At 34.8% G+C, this 19,569-nt stretch overlaps 1 protein-coding gene across 1 annotated transcript in view; it reads right to left on the reverse strand.

Annotated features, from left to right (window-relative positions):
• Positions 1–19,569, reverse strand: part of MACROD2 (mono-ADP ribosylhydrolase 2) — a gene marked incomplete at its 3' end in the record, with an annotated part of 479,088 nt that overhangs the window by 29,252 nt on the left and 430,267 nt on the right. The gene's annotated exons all lie outside the window — the stretch shown is intronic.

Raw genomic sequence — 19,569 nt, forward strand, 5'->3', positions numbered from 1 at the left:
TGCTTGATATTAGGGAAACACCCATATTTAGTGTTAAAAGAACTTGAAATGCTCATATGTTTTCTTTCCATTTCTAGACTTTAATTATAATAAATATAGTGTCAATGATTTGTTTTTATAAAGTAAAAGATCTTTCTAATTGATAATTTTTAAAAATAGGAGAATAAACTCCAAAAGGATCTATGATAGACTCATTTAGCTGTTGGTTCAACTCAGCTATTCTACAGTTATTATGCTTAAAACTTCATCGGAGGCTCTTTACTGTAAGACCCCAACCTACATTTTCCAGCCTCATCATGCCACCCTCATAGCCCCACAGACCTTCCACCTCAACCCCTCTCCCCACCATACACACACCTGGATTGCTCACTCACACTCACACAAAAGCATATATACACACAGACACCCAAAGTCTTCTCTGAGTTAACCCACCAGAACCACCAAGTAAATACCAGACCCCTTCATCATTTTATGGCATGGCATGAGCAATCTTTCTGCTTTCATTCCCTGAGCAAACTTCTATTTAACATTGAAGACCCACTTCAAATCTCTTTTCCTTTGTGACAACTTCTCTGACTATCATGCACAAGTAGATATACCTCTTCATGTCAATGAAAACAAGCTTTTTTACATTTCCCCCATAAAACTGTAATTAACTGTTTTTCTGTGTCCTACTCCATTAAACTATGAACTTCCAAAGGGCAAGGATTATGATTTATTCATCTCTTTTCATCCAGTGCTCCCATGAATAAAATAGGTTATCTTCCAGTATAGGATTGAGGATTGTGTGGATTAAGAAATAAATTAACTAAAGCACTTAGCAGCACTATAAAAAGTACTCAACATATGTTAGAAATTGTTTTCTTCAGTGTTAAAAGCAATGCTTATTTTGTTTCAGGCATTCTATAAATGCTAAGCTAAGAAAATGAATAAAACAGGAATGAACAAATGATTGTTTTTAAAATTAATTTCAAACAAAGCTAAATAAAAATCAAGTAAAAAATATGAATGTGATAATCCTTATCATCACAGAATTAAATGCTTCTTAAAAGGATTGAACTGAATGCTTATTCCAAACAGCAATCAGTTAGTAGATTATTATATAGAGAGGAAAATGAAAATATTAAAATAAATGAGAATTATAAAGAATTTTAATAAATAGAAACTTAAGATTTGTTGAAACTCTCCTTAATGCTAATTAAGATTTCCTGAGTCAGTACTTAAGGAAATGCTTATAAGAACTAAACATAGGCCAATACTTGTCTGTCTTATGAATTCTAAATCATTCAAATAATGGCAAATATCACAGCAAACAAAAAAATAACAAGCTGATTTTATTTCTTTTACTTCTTGAGTACTTCCTGAACAAAAATAGTTGATTATTTTGAAGCGTTGATGTCCATTTTATACATATTTTCAATAATACTGTAATAAATTGGGGCACATGGGTGGCTCAGTTGGTCAAGCGTCTGATTTCGGCTCAGGTCATGATCTCACCGTCTGTGGGTTCGAGCCCCGCATAGGACTCTGCTGACAGCTAGCTCAGAGTCTGAAGCCTGTTTATGATTCTGTGTCTCCCTCTCTCTCTGACCCTCCCCTGCTCATACTGTCTCTCTCTCTCTTTCTCAGAAATAAATAAAACATTAAAAAAAAGATTACTGTAATAAATTAATCACTTTTAGTGAAGGATTTTCATGTTTTCCCCTCAGTAATGCTCCTCTTAAGGTAGACTTCTGTTTTAGACAACTATATGGGAATCTCAGAAGGTGCTCTTGATCAGTGATACTATCATTTATGCTTTATTTATTGAATATTAATATTAAATAAGATTCCTATATTTGAATCTATTAAGTAATGAAACAAAAATCAATAAAAGCAGCATATACTCTTTTTTTTTCATTTAGAATACTGTACCATAAATCACAATAAAAGTGTCACCAATTAACAAAAGCAGCAAAGATATTACTTAGAAAGATAATTCCAGGGGTGCCTGGATGGCTCAATCAGTTAAGCATACAACTTCAGCTCAGGTCATGATCTCACAGTTGGTAGGTTTGAGCCCCACTTGGGCTCTATGCTGATAGCTCAGGGCCTGCAGCCTGCTTCCGATTCTGTGTCTCCTACTCTCTCTGTCCCTCCCCTGCTCAAGCTTGCTCTCTCTCCTTTTCTCTGTCTCTCTCAAAAATAAACATTAAAAAAAATTTTTAAATGAAAGATAATTCCAAATGTCAGTAATGCCCCAGAAACCCTCCGACATAACTGAAACCCATTAAAAATCACACTTATAAGCCATAACACAAGTATTTAAACAAGAAAAAACTCATAAGGCTGTCATTCATTATATCAAAATCTATCAGCTCTATGAAATAATTCCTTTATTTTTGAGCTTAATATTTATAATTTTCATAGTTAAAAACCTAAAGTAAAAAACTAAATCAGTAAAATTATGTGCCATTATTTTCTTTTTCAAAGGGGAACTTTTTAAAGCCATGAAAGTAACTTTTAAAATAAAGCTATATTTCAAGGGCTCCTGGCTGGCTCAGTACATTGAGCATTCAACTCTTGATTTTGGCTCAGGTCATGATCCTAAGGTCATGGGATTGAGCCCTGTGTCAGACTGTGCACTGAGTGTGAAGCCTGCTTAAAGTTTTCTCTCTCTCCCTCCTCCCCTCTGTCTTTCGCAAACACTCTCTAAAATAAAAATAATAAAAAAAAGAATTAAAGAAAAGAAGTCCCTGGGTGATGCAGTCAGTTAAGCATCTGACTCTTGAGCTTGGCTCAGGTCATGATCTTGTCTTTTCTGAGTGTCAGCTCCTCACTGGGCTCTGTGCTGATGGCACAGAGACAGCTTGAGATGGTCTCTCCTTCTCTTTGCCCCTCCCCCGGCTGTGGGCTCCTGCTTTTTCTTTCTCCCTCTCTATTTCAAAAATAAATTAATTTTTAAAAAGAAAACGATATTTCATAGATACACAACACTTTCCAAACATATATGAATTTGATTATTTATAATATCTATATAATTTATAAATACATTTCAGATATGTTCATACATACACATATATAATTTGCTTAGAATATTAACACATAAATATATGTACTTTTCCTTCATAAGTCACTTCTTTTGTGTAAATGTATTACAGGCAGACCTTGGAGACATTGTGGATTCTATTCCAGACACTACAATAAAGTGAATATTGTAATAAAGTCACTCAAATGAATTGTTTGGTTTCCAAGTGCATATAAAAGTTATGTTTACACAATACTGTAGTCTACTACAGTGCATAATACTACTAAGTCTATAATAGCATTAGGTTAAAAAATGTACATAATGTTAAATTAAAAATACATTTTTGCTAAAAAATGTTAACCATCATCTGAACCTACAGGGAGAATTAATCACTAACACAGGTCACCACAATAAAAATAATTAAAAATTTTGTACTAACGTAAGAATTACCAAAATGTGACAAAAAGACTCCAAATGAGAAAACACAATTGGAAAAATGGTGCCAACAGGCTTGCTCAATGCAAGGTAGCCACAAACACTCAATTTGTAGAAAGAAAAGAAAGAAAAGAAAAGAAAAGAAAAGAAAAGAAAAGAAAAGAAAAGAAAAGAAAAGAAAAGAAAGAAAGAAAGAAAGAAAGAAAGAAAGAAAGAAAAAGACAGACAGGCAGTATCTGCCAAGTTCAATAAAGCAAAGTGCAATACAATGAAGTGTCTATATATACATCAGAATTCTCATTCCCATCATCTAAAAAGATCAGATAATTTCCCTTCTCTTGAAGGGTATAAATTTTTAAAAATAACCTTTTATTGCAAGGCCAATCAATCTAAATTATCTGTTGAAGCCCCTAAGTGATCATTTCAAATGAACGTATAGAAAAACCCTTAATTTCAGAAACATCTAAAGGAAATAGGAAACTTTATTACGGATCATACATAGAAGTGTCTTATCTGGCATGATGCTTAAAGTTCTTAGGTTAGACATCTTCTTCTTTTGATAACAACTCAGTAATTATTAAAATAGGTATTAAGGGTTCAATTAAATGTATATATATGTATGTATACATAATCTTTAAATAGTCTGTAAATATAATACTCATAATATTTCTTATCATAATCTGTATTAAATAATCTTTTTATAAAGTATGCAAAATAGCCTATGATTCAAAGATTCTTAAGAAAAGAATATATAAGTAAACAAAAATTTATCCTTGGTTACTCTATGCTTTTTCTTAAATTTGCTAAAAATGTGACTTAAATAAACTCAAACAAATAATCTCAAAATACGACTATTTTCCCCCAGAAGAATATTGGAATTAAAATATTATTTTAAAATAATAATTAATGATTAAGGTGATAAATAAAATCTATTTATTTGCTTATAAATTCATCATGCTTTAAATTAAAGTACAGGCAAAAAAAAAAGTAAAGTATAGGCTAGTTCTTATTTCTAGTGAAGTCATGTCTATTTTTGTTTATTTCTTTTTTAGTGTTTATTTGTTTTTGAGAGAAAGACAAAGTGTGAGCAGGGGAGAGGCAGAGAGGGAGGGAGACACAGAATCTGAAGCGGGCTCCAGGCTTTGAGCTGTCAGCACAGAGCCCAATGCGGGGCTCAAACTCATGGTTTGAATGGTAAGATCATGACCTGAGCCAAATTCGGACACTTATCCAATTGGGCCACCCAGGCACCCTGGTCATGTCTAATTTATAAAACATATCATATAAGAGATACTTAATAAATACTTGAAGACTTAAAGAATAAATGAAAGGATGATGGATGAAGAAATGGGAACTCTTCTTAATGCTTATAGTCAGAATCCAGGACCAAAAATCATTCCTAGACACAGTTTTGTGAAAGCTGCAACTTTGTGCAGTAGCAGTGTGGTAGAGCTGAAAAATACTGGACTCAGAGTTATAAATAAGTGCAATTACTATCTTCTTGCCTTACTAGCTGTGTGACCATAGGATATTCACCTAACCTCTCTGAGTCTCAATTTCTTTCTCTATGAAATTAGTATAACAGCTGTTCATTCTATCTTACAGGGTAACTCATTCATATGGATGTTCACTATAAAATTCTCAACACTTTTCTGTATATTTGAAACTTTTCATAACAAAATACTAGAAAAATATAAAAAAGAAATCTTTTAAATGAAGAGTTTCAATAGATTTTTACCTTATTTGTTGAAAATATAAAAACACGCTTTCTCAGAGGTTTCACATAAATAAAAATAATATCTTCCCACTACCCATGTTATCTATTATCTAGAAAATATTTGAGGATGATTTTTTTATCTCTAAAATTTTTAAGTACGCTAATACTTAAAAATACTTTAATGACATACATCATCTCTAATAACAGATTACATAATAAGGAAACCATTTCCAAATAGCTATTTTCACAATGCTTTCTCAATGAGTTCTTTTGAAAAGCATTTACTTTTTCTCTAATTCCTTTAACATTGACTTTACTGTGTTTGAGGTAATTAGGTATATTGCTGGTTTTTCAAACTAACTGCTTTCAGACAACCACTGATCCTGACTGTCACAGAAAAGGTCAACTGAGCTAAAACCCTTACTTTTATGTATGTATATGTAACTCATCTTAAACAACAGCAGTTTTAGGTACTTTGTCACCAGAAAACCTACAGGCCTCAATGTAATTCAAAATATTTTAGGCAGAGGTGTTAAAATGACTGAGTAGTAAGGGGACCCTGGGCTTGTCTCATCCCTTGAACACAGCTAAAGCAACATAAGACCATTTTGAACACCCAGGAAATCAATCTGAGGATTAACAGAACAATCTGCATAATTTAAGGGAGAGAATGTGACAGGTATGTGGTGTGGAGAGGTGAACTGGGGGAGAGAAGAGTCACAGAACTGCAAAGGGGAGGGAGCCATTTCCAAGGAGTAGAGAAAGAGAGAGGGAGAGAGAGCAATGTATCAGGCAAGAAAGCACTCTCCCTGATAGCAGCTAGAGGGAAAGAGTGAAAACACACACAGGACTGCATGAGGAAACTGTCCCCCAAAACCACTGAGGAGGGTGGGGAAATGAGGTCTTTAATACCACCAGTTTTGTTTGTTTGTTTGTTTGTTTGTTTTAAATAAAAAGTGGAGTACAGAGTCTGATGTTTCAGAGGTCAGCCCCTGACAGTGCTCTGGCGAAGAAGCAGGGCAGAGTCCCAGGAGCAGGCAGCATGGTCTGAAGATCCCCTGGGTCACAAGTCAAGAAGCAGTTCCCTTGCTTAGAGTGCATTTTGTAGAGGAGATATGGTGTCTCCACAGGCAAAAGACTTGAGGGGCACCATCAAACCACCATGTTCACCCATATAGGAACAAAGACACCAGCTGAGGGCAGCAAACCCTGGCACCTGCTGAGTTGCGATTTACCACAAATTCTGAGCCATTGCTGCTGTGCCATGGCAACCATATCCCAAGTCCTGCCCTCCACTGACCTCCAAACACATCTCCACTAAGGTAAGTCCTTCTGAGAATCAGAGCAGCGGGCGCCTCCCTCAGAAGACCAGCACAAATCCCTTCCATAAGTTTAATCTACTGACCACAGACTGTTGCAAAGTTTCAACTCTAGGAGAACTGGATCTAGCTTTATTTGGGTCTTTTTGTTCATTTGTTTGTCCATTTTTTTATTGTTGTTGCTTTAGTTTTTGTTTTGTTGTTTTTCTTTTCTTTTGTTTCATGGACCCAGAAGGAACAAAATTTTTATTTATTTTATTTTTACTTGTTTATTGTTTTCTTATTAATTTTTTCTCTCTTCTTTTCTTTTTTTCTTTTTTTCTATCAAGCTTCTCTTAAGAAGCAGACCAAACTAACCTGGAATCTAACTTCCTTTATGTGATTTTTTTTATTTTTAAATTTTTATCTCATTCCATTATTATTTTTTTTCTTCCTTCAAAATGACAAGACAAAGGAATTCACTTCAAAAGAAAGAACAGAAAGAAATGACAGTCGGGGATTTACTCAATATAGATATAAGTCTGAACTAGAATTTAAAACAATTATAAAGATACTAACAGTACTTGAAAAAGGCCTATTTGACACCAGGGAATCCCTTTCTGCAGAGGTAAAAGAACTAAAATCTAGTCAGGCAGAAATTTAAAATGCTATAACGGAGATACAAACCCAAATGGAGGCCATAAAAATTAGGATGGACAAGGCAGAGGAGCCAATTAGCAATGTAGATAATAAAATTACAGAAAATAATGAAGCTGAAATGGAGAGGGAAATGAAGGTCAGGAATCATGAATGCAGACTTAGGGAACTCAGTGATTTATTAAAACCTAACCACATTCATATCATAGAAGTTCCAGAAGATGAACAGAGAGAAAAAGGGGAAGGTTTATGTGAGTAAATGATATCTAAAAACTTCCCTAATCTGGGGAAGGACACAGACATCAAAATCCAAAACAAAACAAAACAAAACAAAACAAACAAACAAAAACCCAGAGCACTCTCATTAAATCAACAAAAGCCATTGCCAAGACATATCCTAGTCAAATTCACAAAATACACAGACAAGGAAAGAATCCTGAAAGCAGCAAAGGAAAAAAAAAAAAAAAGTCCTTAACCTATAAAGGAAGACAGATCAGGTTCATAGCATATCTGTCCACAGAAACTTGGAAGGCCAGGAGTGGCAAGATATATACATGCTGAATGGAAAAAATGTGCAGCCAAGAATACTCTTAACAAGAAAAGTTGTCACTCAAAATAGAAGGAGAAATAAAGAGTTTCGCAGGCAAACAAATCTAAAGGAGTTTGTGACCACTAAATCAGACCTACAAGAAATTTTAAGGGGGACCCTTTGAGTGGAGATAAAAAGACCAAAGCAATAAAGACTAGAAAGGACCAGACAGCATCAGCAGAAACACCAATAGCACCAAAATCATATCTTTCAATAATCACTCTGAATATAAATGGAATAAATGCTCTAATCAAAAGACATAGGTATCAGAATGGATTAAAAAAAAAACAACAAGATCAATCTGTATGTTGCCTAAAAGAGACTCATTTTAGACTTAAAGACACCTGCAGATTGAAAATGAGGGGATGGAGAACCATATATCATGCTAATAAACAAAATAAAACTAGAGTAGCCATACTTATATCAGATAAACTAGATTTTATTTTATTTTTAATTTTTTAATGTTTTATTTTTGAGAGAGAGAGAGAGAACAAGCATGAGTGGGGAGGGGCAGAGGCAGAGGGAAACAGAATCCGAAGCAGGCTCCGGGTTCTGAGCTGTCAGCACAGAGCTTGACATGGGGCTTGAACTCACAAACCACAAGATCATGACTTGAGCCGAAGTTGAATGCTTAACCGTCTGAACCATCCAGGCACCGCTCAGAAAAACTACATTTTAAAACAAAGACCGTAATAAGTGATGAAGAAGGGCATTACATCATAATTAAGTCTACCATTAGTTAGTAATAATGCTCCCAACTTGTAGGCACTCAAATATATCACTCAATTAATAACAAACATAAAGAAAGTCCTTGCTATTAATACAATAATAGTAGGAAACTTCAACATCCCACTTATAGCAATGGACAGATCAGTTAAGCAGAAAATCAATAGGAAAACAATGACTTTAAGTGGCACACTGGACCAGATGGACTTAACATATATATTCAGAACATGTCATCCAAAAGTAGCAGAATAAACATTCTTCTCAAGTGCATATGGAATATTCTTCAGGATAGATCACATACTGGGTCACAAATAGCTCTCAACAGGTACAAAAAGATTAAGATCATACCATGGATATTTTTAGATCACAATGCTCTAAAACTTGAAGTCAACTATAAGAAAAAACTTTGAAAGCCCTCAAATACATGGATGTTAAAGAACATCCTACTAAACAACACATGGGTTAACGAAGAAATTTTGAAAATGCATGGAAGCAAATGAAGATAAAAACACAACAGTTCAAACCTTATAGGATGCAGCAAAGGCAGTCCTAAGAGGGAAGTATATTGCAATTTAGGCCTCTCTCAAGGAACAGAAAGGTCCCAAATACACAACCTGACCTTACTTCTAAAGGGGCTAGAAAAGGAGCAGCAAATAAAGCCTAAATCCAGCAGATTAAGGGAAATGATAAAGATTAGGGCAGAAATAAATGACATAGAAACAAGAACAACAACATACAGAACAGGTCAACAAAACTGAGATCCAGTTCCTTGAAAGAATTAACAAAATTGATAAACCTCTAGATAGATTTATCATTAAGAAAAGAGAAAGGACTCAAATAGATGAAATCACAAATGAAGGAGAGGAGATCACAACCAACACCACAGAAGTATACAAACAATTATGAGAGAATACTATGAAAAATTATGTGGCAACAGACTGGAAGAGATGGACAAATTCCTCAAAACTCACCAATTACCAAAACTGAAACAGGAAGAAATAGAAAATTGAACAGACCCATAACCAGCAAAGAAAGTGAATCAGTAATCAAAAATCTCCCCAAAATAAGAGTCCTGGGCCAGACGGCTTCCCGTCCCAAGGGAATCTATCAGACATTTAGAGAAGATTTAATACCTATTCTCCTCAAACTGTTCCAAAAAAATAGAAATGGACAGAAGCATCCAAGCCCATTCTATGATTCCAAAACTAGACAAAGATCCCACTAAAAAGGGGAATTACAGGACAATATCCCTGATAAGCATGAATGTAAAAATTCTCAACAAAATATTAGCAAATTGAATTCAACAGTACATTAAAAGAATTATTCATCATGATCAAGTGGGATTTATTTCAGGGCTGCAGGGCTGGTTCAATATTCACAAATCAATTAACATGATACCACATTAATAAAAGAAAGGATAAGAACCATACACTTCTCTCAATAGATGCAAAAAAAAAAAAAAAAAAAACTAAAAAAAAAAAAAAAAAAAAAAAAAAAAAAAAAAAAACCTGACAAAATACTGCATCTATTCTTGATAAAAACCCTCAATAAAGTAGGAATAGATGGGACATACTTCAACCTCATAAAGGTCATATACAAAAGACCCACAGCTAATATCATCCTCAATGGGGAAACACTGAGAGTCTTTCCTCTATGGTCAGGAAGAAGACAAGAATATCTACTATCACCATTACTATTTAACATAGTACTGGAAGACTTAGCCTCAGCAATCAAACAATAAAAAGAAATAAAAGACATCCAAATCAGTAAGAAAGAAATTAGACAGTCACCATTTGCAAATGACACGATACTCAATGAAGGAAACTCAGAAGATTCCACCAAAAAATTGCTAGAACTAATACATGAATTCAGCTAAGCTGCAGGATATAAAAATCAAGGTGCAAAAACCTGTTGCATTTCTACACACCAGTAACAAAGCAGCAGCAAAAAAAATCAAGGATCTGAATCCAATTCCAACTGCACCAAAAAGAATAATAATATCCTTAGGAATAAACCTAACCACAGAGGTAAAAGATCTGTACTCTGGAAACTATAAAACACTTATGAAAGAAATTGAAGAGGACACAAAGAAATGCAAAAGCATTCATTGCTCATGGATTGGAAGAACAGACATTGTTAAAATGTCTATGCACCCAAAGCAATCTACACATTTAATACAATCCTTATCAAAATAACACCAGTTTTTTCTGAAAGCTGGAACAAACAATCTTAAAATTTGTATGGAACCACCAAAAACCCCAAATAGCCAAAGCAACCCTGAAAAAGAAAAACAAAAGTAGATCGTGATTCTGGATTGTAAGCTATTTTACAAAGCTTCAGTCATCAAGACAGTATAGTACTGGCACAAAAATAGACACAGAGATCAATGAAACAGAATTGAAAACCCACAGAAATGGAACTACAACTAAACGGTCAACTAATCTCTTCAAAGCAGGTAAGGATATCCAATGGAAAAAAAGACAGTGTCTTTGGCAAATGGTGTTGGGAAACCTGGACTAGACAGAAGAAGGAAACTGGACCACTTTTTATACACCATGTCCCCCCAAAAAAATTCAAAATGGATGAATGACCTAATTGTGAGATAGAAAACCATCAAAATCCTAGAGAAGAACACACAGGACAATCTCTTTGACCCAGGGTAGAGCAACTTCTTATAGACGAGTTGCCAAATTCAAGAGAAAGAAAAGCAAACTTGAACTATTGGGACTTCATCAAGATGAAATCTTCTGCACAACGAAGGATGAAATCAACAAAAATAAAAGGAATATGGAAATTCCAATATATGGAATGGGAGAAGATATTTGCAAATGACATATCTGATAAAGGGTTAGTGTCCAAAGCCTATAAAGAACTTATCAAACTCAACACCCATAAAACAAATAATACAGTTAAGGCAAGGGCAGCAGACATGAATAGATACTTTTCCAAAGAAGACATCAAGATGGCTAATAGACACATGAAAACATGTTCAACATTGCTCATCATCAGGAAAATACAAATTAAAACCACAATGAGATGCCAATTCACACCTATCAGAACAGCTAAAATTAACAACACAAGAAACAACAGGTGTTTACAAGAATGCAGAGAAAGGGGAACCTACTTGTATTATTGGTAGGAATGCAAACTGGTACAGACAAGGAAGAATAGTATGGAGGTTCCTCAAGAAACTAAAAATAGAACTACCCTACAGACCAGCAATTACACTATTATTTACCAAAAGGATATAAAAATACAGATTTGAAGGGGTACATGAACCCCAATGTTTATGGCAGCATTATTAAAAATAATCAAAGTATGGAGAGAGCCCAAATGTCCCCTGACAGATGAATGAATAAAGAAGATGTGGCATACAATTTAATATTACTCAGCCATCAAAAAAAATGCAATACTGACATTTGCAATGATGTAAATGGGAGCTAGGATGTACTATGCTAAGCAAAATAAGTCAGTCAGAGAAAGACAAATACCATATACTTTCACTCATATGTGGGATGTAAGAAACAAAACAGATGAATATGGGAAGGTGGTGGGGAAGAATAGAGAGGGAAAAAAGCCACAAGAGATTCTTAACAATAGACAACAAACTGAGGGTTGATGGAAGGAGGTGACTGGTACATGGACTAGATGGGTAATGGGTACTAAAAAGGGTATTTGTTGTGATGAGTACTGGGTTCTGTATGCAAATGATGAAATATTGCACTGTATGTTAACTAACTAGAATTTAAAGAAAACAGAATAAAAATTTTCTTAGTCATTCCTCATCTCATTAAAAAGTATTCTAAGGATCCCAATACTTTTAAAATCTTTATTGTGTAAAATTAATCACATTAATGGCATGCAGTAGCATATAAATCATACCATGTTCAATAAATAGAAAGTCAATAAATAAAAGGGAGTTCTATCAAGTCCTTCGGATTTGAAATTCCCACTCTTCATCTGATACTTTATGATTCAGATAAACTCTGGATATTAAATATTAGTAAACCTCAGGGCGCCTGGGTGGATCAGTCGGTTAAGCATCTGACTTTGGCTCAGGTCACGGATCTCACAGTTTGTGGGTTTGAGCCCTGCATCGGGCTCTGTGCTGACAGCTAGCTCAAAGCCTGGAGACTGTTTCATATTCTGTGTCTCCCTCTCTCTCTGGCCCCTCCGCCCCCCGCCCTGCTCACGCCCTGCTCACGACCTGCTCTCTCTCTCTCAGAAATAAATAAAACATTTAAAAAATTAAAAAATATATTAGTAAACCTTTATTTATCCCTTACTTTTAAAATGATATAGGGGCGCCTGGGTGGATCAGTTGGTTAAGCCTCCGACTTCGGCTCAGGTCATGATCTTGTGGTTCGTGGCTTTGAGCCCCGTATCCGGCTCTGTGCTGACTGCCAGCTCAGAGCCTAGAACCTGTTTCAGATTCTGTGTCTCCCTCTCTCTCTGACCCTCCCCTGTTCATGCTGTCTCTCTTAAAAAAAATAAAAAAATAAAAAAATTAAATGATATAAATAGGAATAGTAATTCCAGTATTTTCTCCCCTGTTGTCATTGAGATGTCTTGTACACCTTGCTATGAAAACCACTGATTGATCACCATTTCCCAACTTATACCCCCCAACAAAGGTATCTTGGAAAGTCTTTTGGTGCCTAGAAACATAACTTCCTAAATCTCCTCATTGGACCCCTAAAGGAATGGTGGAAATTATAATGTGCACTGTGTGTTTGATGGAATAAGTGTGTGTACATATCTGTGAATATACATACATAACTAGGATGAGGAGTATAAATCTAGAGAGAACTTCACAGACAGAGACAGAAGTTCTGACTAAATAGCAGGTAGAAAAGAAAGGGAATGCTTCTTTCTTATGCCCTAACAAGTTCAAAGGTATGTCTTCATAATTTTCTGAACATTTAAATAATGTCTTTACTGCACCAGTCCCAAAGACAGTGTAAGCAAACCCAAACAGCCTGGACAAAATTCAATCTGGAATATTAAAGTGCCCTAAGACTGTGCTGATGAAACACTATGTTATTATTCAGGATGAAAACTAAAAGCAAAAAACAACAGTTTTACAGAATAACTCACTTAAACTTCAGTCCCCTCACAAATGCAACCCTTCATAACACTATCCTAAATTAGAAGTAGGACAATAAAGTTCCCTGAAATCTCACCCTCTGATTCTACAACAGCACGTTCAACAAATTTCTCATAATCACAGTTAACATGACATAACAGTATTAAACAAACTACATTGTCTAATGCTGAGGCCATAGAAAACTGGGAGCAACAAACTGGAGAACCAAGGTAGAAGCTTATTAGGGAGACAAACGTAACAGTTGCAAAATAACAGCTAATGGAAAACTAGAGAGGAAAACTGAAAACCAGAGAACCAGATGAAAATATGGTGTCCTAATGGCAATTCACAAATGATGATCCTGAGTCATAATGGAAATGTACATCATTTCAGCATTATTTGTTTAAGAAGGCATGGAAGTGGATACTACATTTTAGAAAGATTTCCATTCAAAGTAGTTAACATTTAAAAATGTTTCCCTTCAATCTGTAGTCTAGATTTTATGAGCTAATGAATATAAGCCTAGATATCTCTAACTGTAAACAGAATTCTAAATTTTGTTATATTTGGTCAGGAATGCTGCTCCCCCAAATCTTTCAATGATTCTTCAAAATTAGCTGAAGATATTTCTTTGGGCTTATGTGTCTTTAATCATGAATGATGAGCTCCCTTTGAAGTATCTGAATTGCTTTTAGTAAGATCTGCAGTCATTCTGAACAAAATATAAAACAGACTGGAAGAAATAATGTGCTATGCCATATTAATGCATTCCTAACTTCAGTAGATTAAGTGAAGATGATTATAAAAGTGAAATGTGTAACCTTATTCACTCCTGGGATCTATTATTGAAAGATTAGGAATGAATTTAAAATCTTTTCAACACTCATGAAAGGCTATTATTTGAGGCTGTTTTTTAAAGCTAAATTATATAAAATATCTACTAACAGCAAAGACATCCTTATTAATATGCTATTACCTGACAAACAATATATCTAAACCATAATTTTGATTATAGGGAAGCAAGAGAATTATTTAATTTACATATTTAATAAGAGTCACTGAACATGTGTCCCACTGTTCTTCCTCTAAACTCCATAGTAATTGATTGTTTAAGCCAAGGTTTCTCAAAGATTGAGACCTATGATGATTTTAGATGGTACATGGAGACCATATATTTTATTTTAATATTTATATTTATTATTAGGTATTAAAAAGAAGTATGGCTAAAAAAATGTTTAGCTAGTAGATGAAACTCATCAGTTCATGGGTGTTATTACTTTAAAAGAAGTTATTTTTAAAAACTAAATCAACTTAGGGATACCTGGGTGGCTCAGTCAGTTAAATGTCCAACTTTGGCTCAGTTCATGAACTCGTGGTTCAGGAGTTTGAGCCCCGTGTTGGGCTCTGTGCTGACACCTCAGAGCCCAGAGCCTGTTTCAGATTCTGTGTTTCCCTCTCTGTTGTCCTCCACCCCACACTCTGTTTCATTCTCTCAAAAAAAAAAAATAAATAAAAACATTAAGATATAAAAACAAATAAAAATCAACTTCAAGTTATTTTAAGAAAAATATTATATTAATATTTATTTAAAATAATGTTAAATAGGGACACTTGGTTGGCTCACTCAGTTAAACATCTGACTCTTGATTTTGATTAAGGTCATGATCTCATAGTCATGGAATCAAGCTTTGCTTCAGGCTCTGCACTGGGCATGAAGCCTGCTTAGGATTTCTCTCTCTCCCTCTGCCTTTCCCCCACACATGCACACATTCTCTCTCTCTCAAAAAAAAAAAAAAAAAAAGTGAAGAAAACAGGATGTACTTTGTTCACTTAGAAAGTAACTATGCCCTACTATGTGACATTTAATTTATAGCTGCTTTCAAATACAATTTACATCTTCTACAGATTAGAATATTATTAACTGTTCTTATCTCAACTTTAAAAACTCAGCTACCACAGGGTCAGTTTGAGTGCTTTCACAGATATAGACTTCATGTATGTTGGTTTAGATCTGTCTGTGAGTAGCTTACAGATGTTAATGAGACCATTTCTTTTTCTCTTTATTAATTATCTTAGTCTGATCTTCTGTATGACTTGCTGCAGTTTTGACATTAGTATCTGCTGCTTCACCTTGTAATTTTTAAAAAAAAAAACTATTTTTTAAGTCTATTTATTTTGAGAGAGAGAGAATGCACACACATGCTCAGTGGAGGGACAGTAGAGGAAGAGAGAGAGAATCCCAAGCAGGCTAAACAGGTTAACAGCACGTGGGGCTAGAAACCACAAACCATGAGATAATAACCTGAGCCAAGATCAAGAGTCAGACGCTTAACCAACTGAGCCATCCAGGGACCCCACCTTGTACTTTTATGTTATGGAGATACTTATCTTTTCTTAAACCTCATGCATCAACCTGTGCTAGCTATAATCTTTTCTTCTGGAGCTTCCTTACCTCTAAGCTTTCGAAGAATTAAAGAGAGCTAAGGCCTTGCTCTGGATTAGGCTTTGGCCTAAAAGAATGTTGTGGCTGGTTTGATCTATCTGGCCCATTAAAACTTTCTTCATATCAGCAATAAAACTGTTTCACTTTCTCATTGTCTGTGTATTCCCTGGAGTAGCACTTTTACTTACCTTCAAGAACTTTCCCTTTACACTCACAACTTGCCCGTTTGACACAAGCAGTCTACCTTTCAGTCTGTCTCAGCTTTCAACATGCCTTCTCACTAAGCTTCATCACTTCTAGCTTCTGATTTAAAATGTGAGACATGTGACACTTTCTTTCACTTGAACACTCAGAGGTCATTGTATGGTTATTAATTGGCTAATTTCAATATGGTTGTTTCTCAAGGAATAGGGAGGCCTGAAGAGAGGGACAGATGAGGGGGTAGGGGGCAGTGAATGGAGTAGCCAAAACACACACAACATTTAATGATTAATTTTGCCATTTATATGGACATGGTTCCTGAAGCCCAAATAATTACAATGGTAACATCAAAGATCACTGATCACAGATCACCATAACAAGTATACTAATAATGAAAAGTTTAAAACATTGTGAAAATTACCAAAATGTGACACAAAGATGTGAAGTGAGCAAATGATGTTAGAAAAAATGGTGTTAATAGAATTGCTTGACATGGGGTTGCCACAAGCTTTCAATTTGTAAAAAATGCACTACCTGTAAAGCACAATACAGCAAAGCACAATAAAACAAGATGTGCCTGTATTCCTACTTCTTTGTCTCTGCTTTTATTCTTACCCCACTTGGCATTCCACCCCAATGTCTATCTTCTTTCTTTTCATAATGCTCTTTTTAACATTCTCAATAGTAAATACTCTTCAATTAGTTCTCAAACTTAAGATAAAAAAAAAAAAGTGTTCCCGAGTCCTCAATGTTACCCTTAATGTAACTATATAGTATATTTTTTTTAAATACATTCTAACTTAAAATGACATAAACTCTTTGTTCCTAACACTTAGGCAACTATGAAGACAAAGCAAAATTACAAATTAAATACCAAAATTATGAAATCAATAAAGTTCAAATTAACATTAATTCAACATAGTTTGTTTTGTTTTGTTTTTTAATTCAACATAATTTTTGCTTCTGTTAAATACTATCACTGAAGATGTGGCTCTGGTGCAAGTCCCTAGAAATTTGGTGTGCCTATTTTCCTGTGAGCTATGAGATGAAAAGTGCCTCTCTTCCTTTTCGCCATCCTAATTAATATGAATGCTTTGTTTGCTCAGTTTGTGCATTCTGTCATTGATATTTACTTCCTAAAACAGTGTCATTTGATATGAAATTTGCTTCCATATAAGTCTCATTACCCCAATGAGTACTTCTTATCACTAACATGTTTATACACCAAAGGAAACACAGTCAGTATCCTGGACTCAGTTATAAGATAATTTGGACTATATAGCTATATCACTTTGAATAATGTCACAAAAGTAGGGGCACAGTATTTTTAAATTACATTTAGAAACACTGAGGTACATCAAACAAGTAACACCTATCATCTAGGTGCTAGATAGGTGCTTTTCTAGCATCTGTCCTTTTCTATATGTAATATTTCAATGGCTTTTCATTAGGTGTCTAGAATGAACCCTACTCTCCTACATGGAATTCAAGATCTCCTACAATATGCCTCCAGTCTTCCCAAGTCTTCTAAGCCATATCCAACAGCAACAGACTACAATCTACCTGTGAAAACTTCTTTCCTGAGTATGCACCCTATTTATACAATTCCTATTAATCTGGAATGATTCTCCACAAACTCAGACATTACATTGTAGTTGGAAAAAAAAAAAAAATACAGGCTTTGAAACCAAGCAGACCTGGATCCTAGATGCTGGTTTTGACACCTATTAGCTATGTGATTTGGACAAGCTGCTTATGTTTCCTGAATTTCTAATCAGAAAAATGAGAACATAATGACTACCCCCAGGGGCCTTTTAAATATAAATTCAGAAAAGGCTTATAGAGTATGTGGAATATTTTGGGTTATCAGTAAATAACAGCTATTAATACTTTGTATTCCTTAATCCTTTCAGTTAGAATGAATCATTTCCTCACCATTATCACTATTCAGTACTGTTTATATTCCATACTTGACATTCATATCATTAGACACAATATTAGAATTGTGTACATATTTCACAAGCAAAGTCCATGCCATGAGTTTAAAACATTGAGGTTAATTTGATCAGAGCTTAGCACAATTCCTGACATGGGATAGTACTCAATAAAATCCACTGAATATAGGTGAACTGAATTCTAAAACCTTGTGGTGCTGAACACAGAACTAAGTACTTAATAGATGCTCAAAAATTGCCTGTTGATTGATCCATTATGTGACATGATCCAAAGAAGTCCCTGAAAGCAAATGCCATGCCAGTCTGCAAAAAAATTATCTGTTCATTTCTCTGGTTTAGAGCAACTCTTTCAAGTGAGAGGCAGGAAAAAAATCAATCTGTCAAGCTTTTAACAAACACTGAAGATACCCTTTCTTTTTCCAAGGACTCAGATGAAGAGAGAAAAAACTCTACTCTGCTAAGCGATCTCATGGCCATATAAAGACTTAGAAACTCCCTATACTTTCTTCAACCTCTTCATCTAAAATTTCAACTTTCATAATGTACCAGAGGAAAGACTCTCCAAGTGGTGATTTAACTGATAATTTAATAATAATTCTCAAAAATCTGAAATTTAAGGTACATACCAATCAGCCATTGTATGAATTATACATTAATTCTTTGTCCTTTAAAAGGCAGATAAGTGATACATTCAAATATCAATACACAATTAAGTATTAGTGATGTTAGGAAATCCATATTTACTGAAGAGCAACATTTTCCTTATATTGCACAATGAAATATAATCATGGAATGTAAATCATGGGATATAATCTGAAAGCAACTTTATATTTGTGTCTCATTGTCTTTTTAAAGTATATTCAATGGACTAAGTTTTTCCCTCACCAATGAATAAAAATCCTAGCAGGCTCTACAACATTTCTGAACAGTCTTAAGTAGTAGAAAATTGCTTAGTTGCAGAACAGAGTCTCAATTTAGCAAATAAAACTTTCAGTATAATACATTAAGCATTACTTTCACTTTTATCTTTATTCAAGGGCTAGACCACCCTCCCTCCCCATAGCTAGTGACAGTAGCAAACTGACTTCCCAAGAGCCTAAACAAAAGAAGGGAGATAAATAAAGTCCTGGTGCAAAATTCCTACTTGACTGGTACTGTTGTAAAATGGTTTCATACTCTCTTGGCCTTGCAGATATTTAATTACATACCCCTGTCTCTCTGTCTCTCCTGCCCTCCCTCTCTGACATGTTTATGAGTTCTCAGATGCTCCCCTTCTGATCTCTTTGGATTGCAACTTCAGTGATATGGATGATCCATTCTATTCCTCTAGCTGCCGATTCCCCCTCATTCCCTGGTTTCTTGGCACTCCACTGCTCAGACTTTACTGGCATTCCTTTACCTTCCCTGGTCATCCTCTCAAGCAAGGGTCAAAACTACTCAGTACAATCCTCTCTC

This window comes from Hyaena hyaena, unplaced genomic scaffold, assembly GCF_003009895.1.
Source record: "Hyaena hyaena isolate Hyena2069 unplaced genomic scaffold, ASM300989v1 scaffold_789, whole genome shotgun sequence".
In the NCBI taxonomy this organism is placed as follows: Eukaryota; Metazoa; Chordata; class Mammalia; order Carnivora; family Hyaenidae; genus Hyaena; species Hyaena hyaena.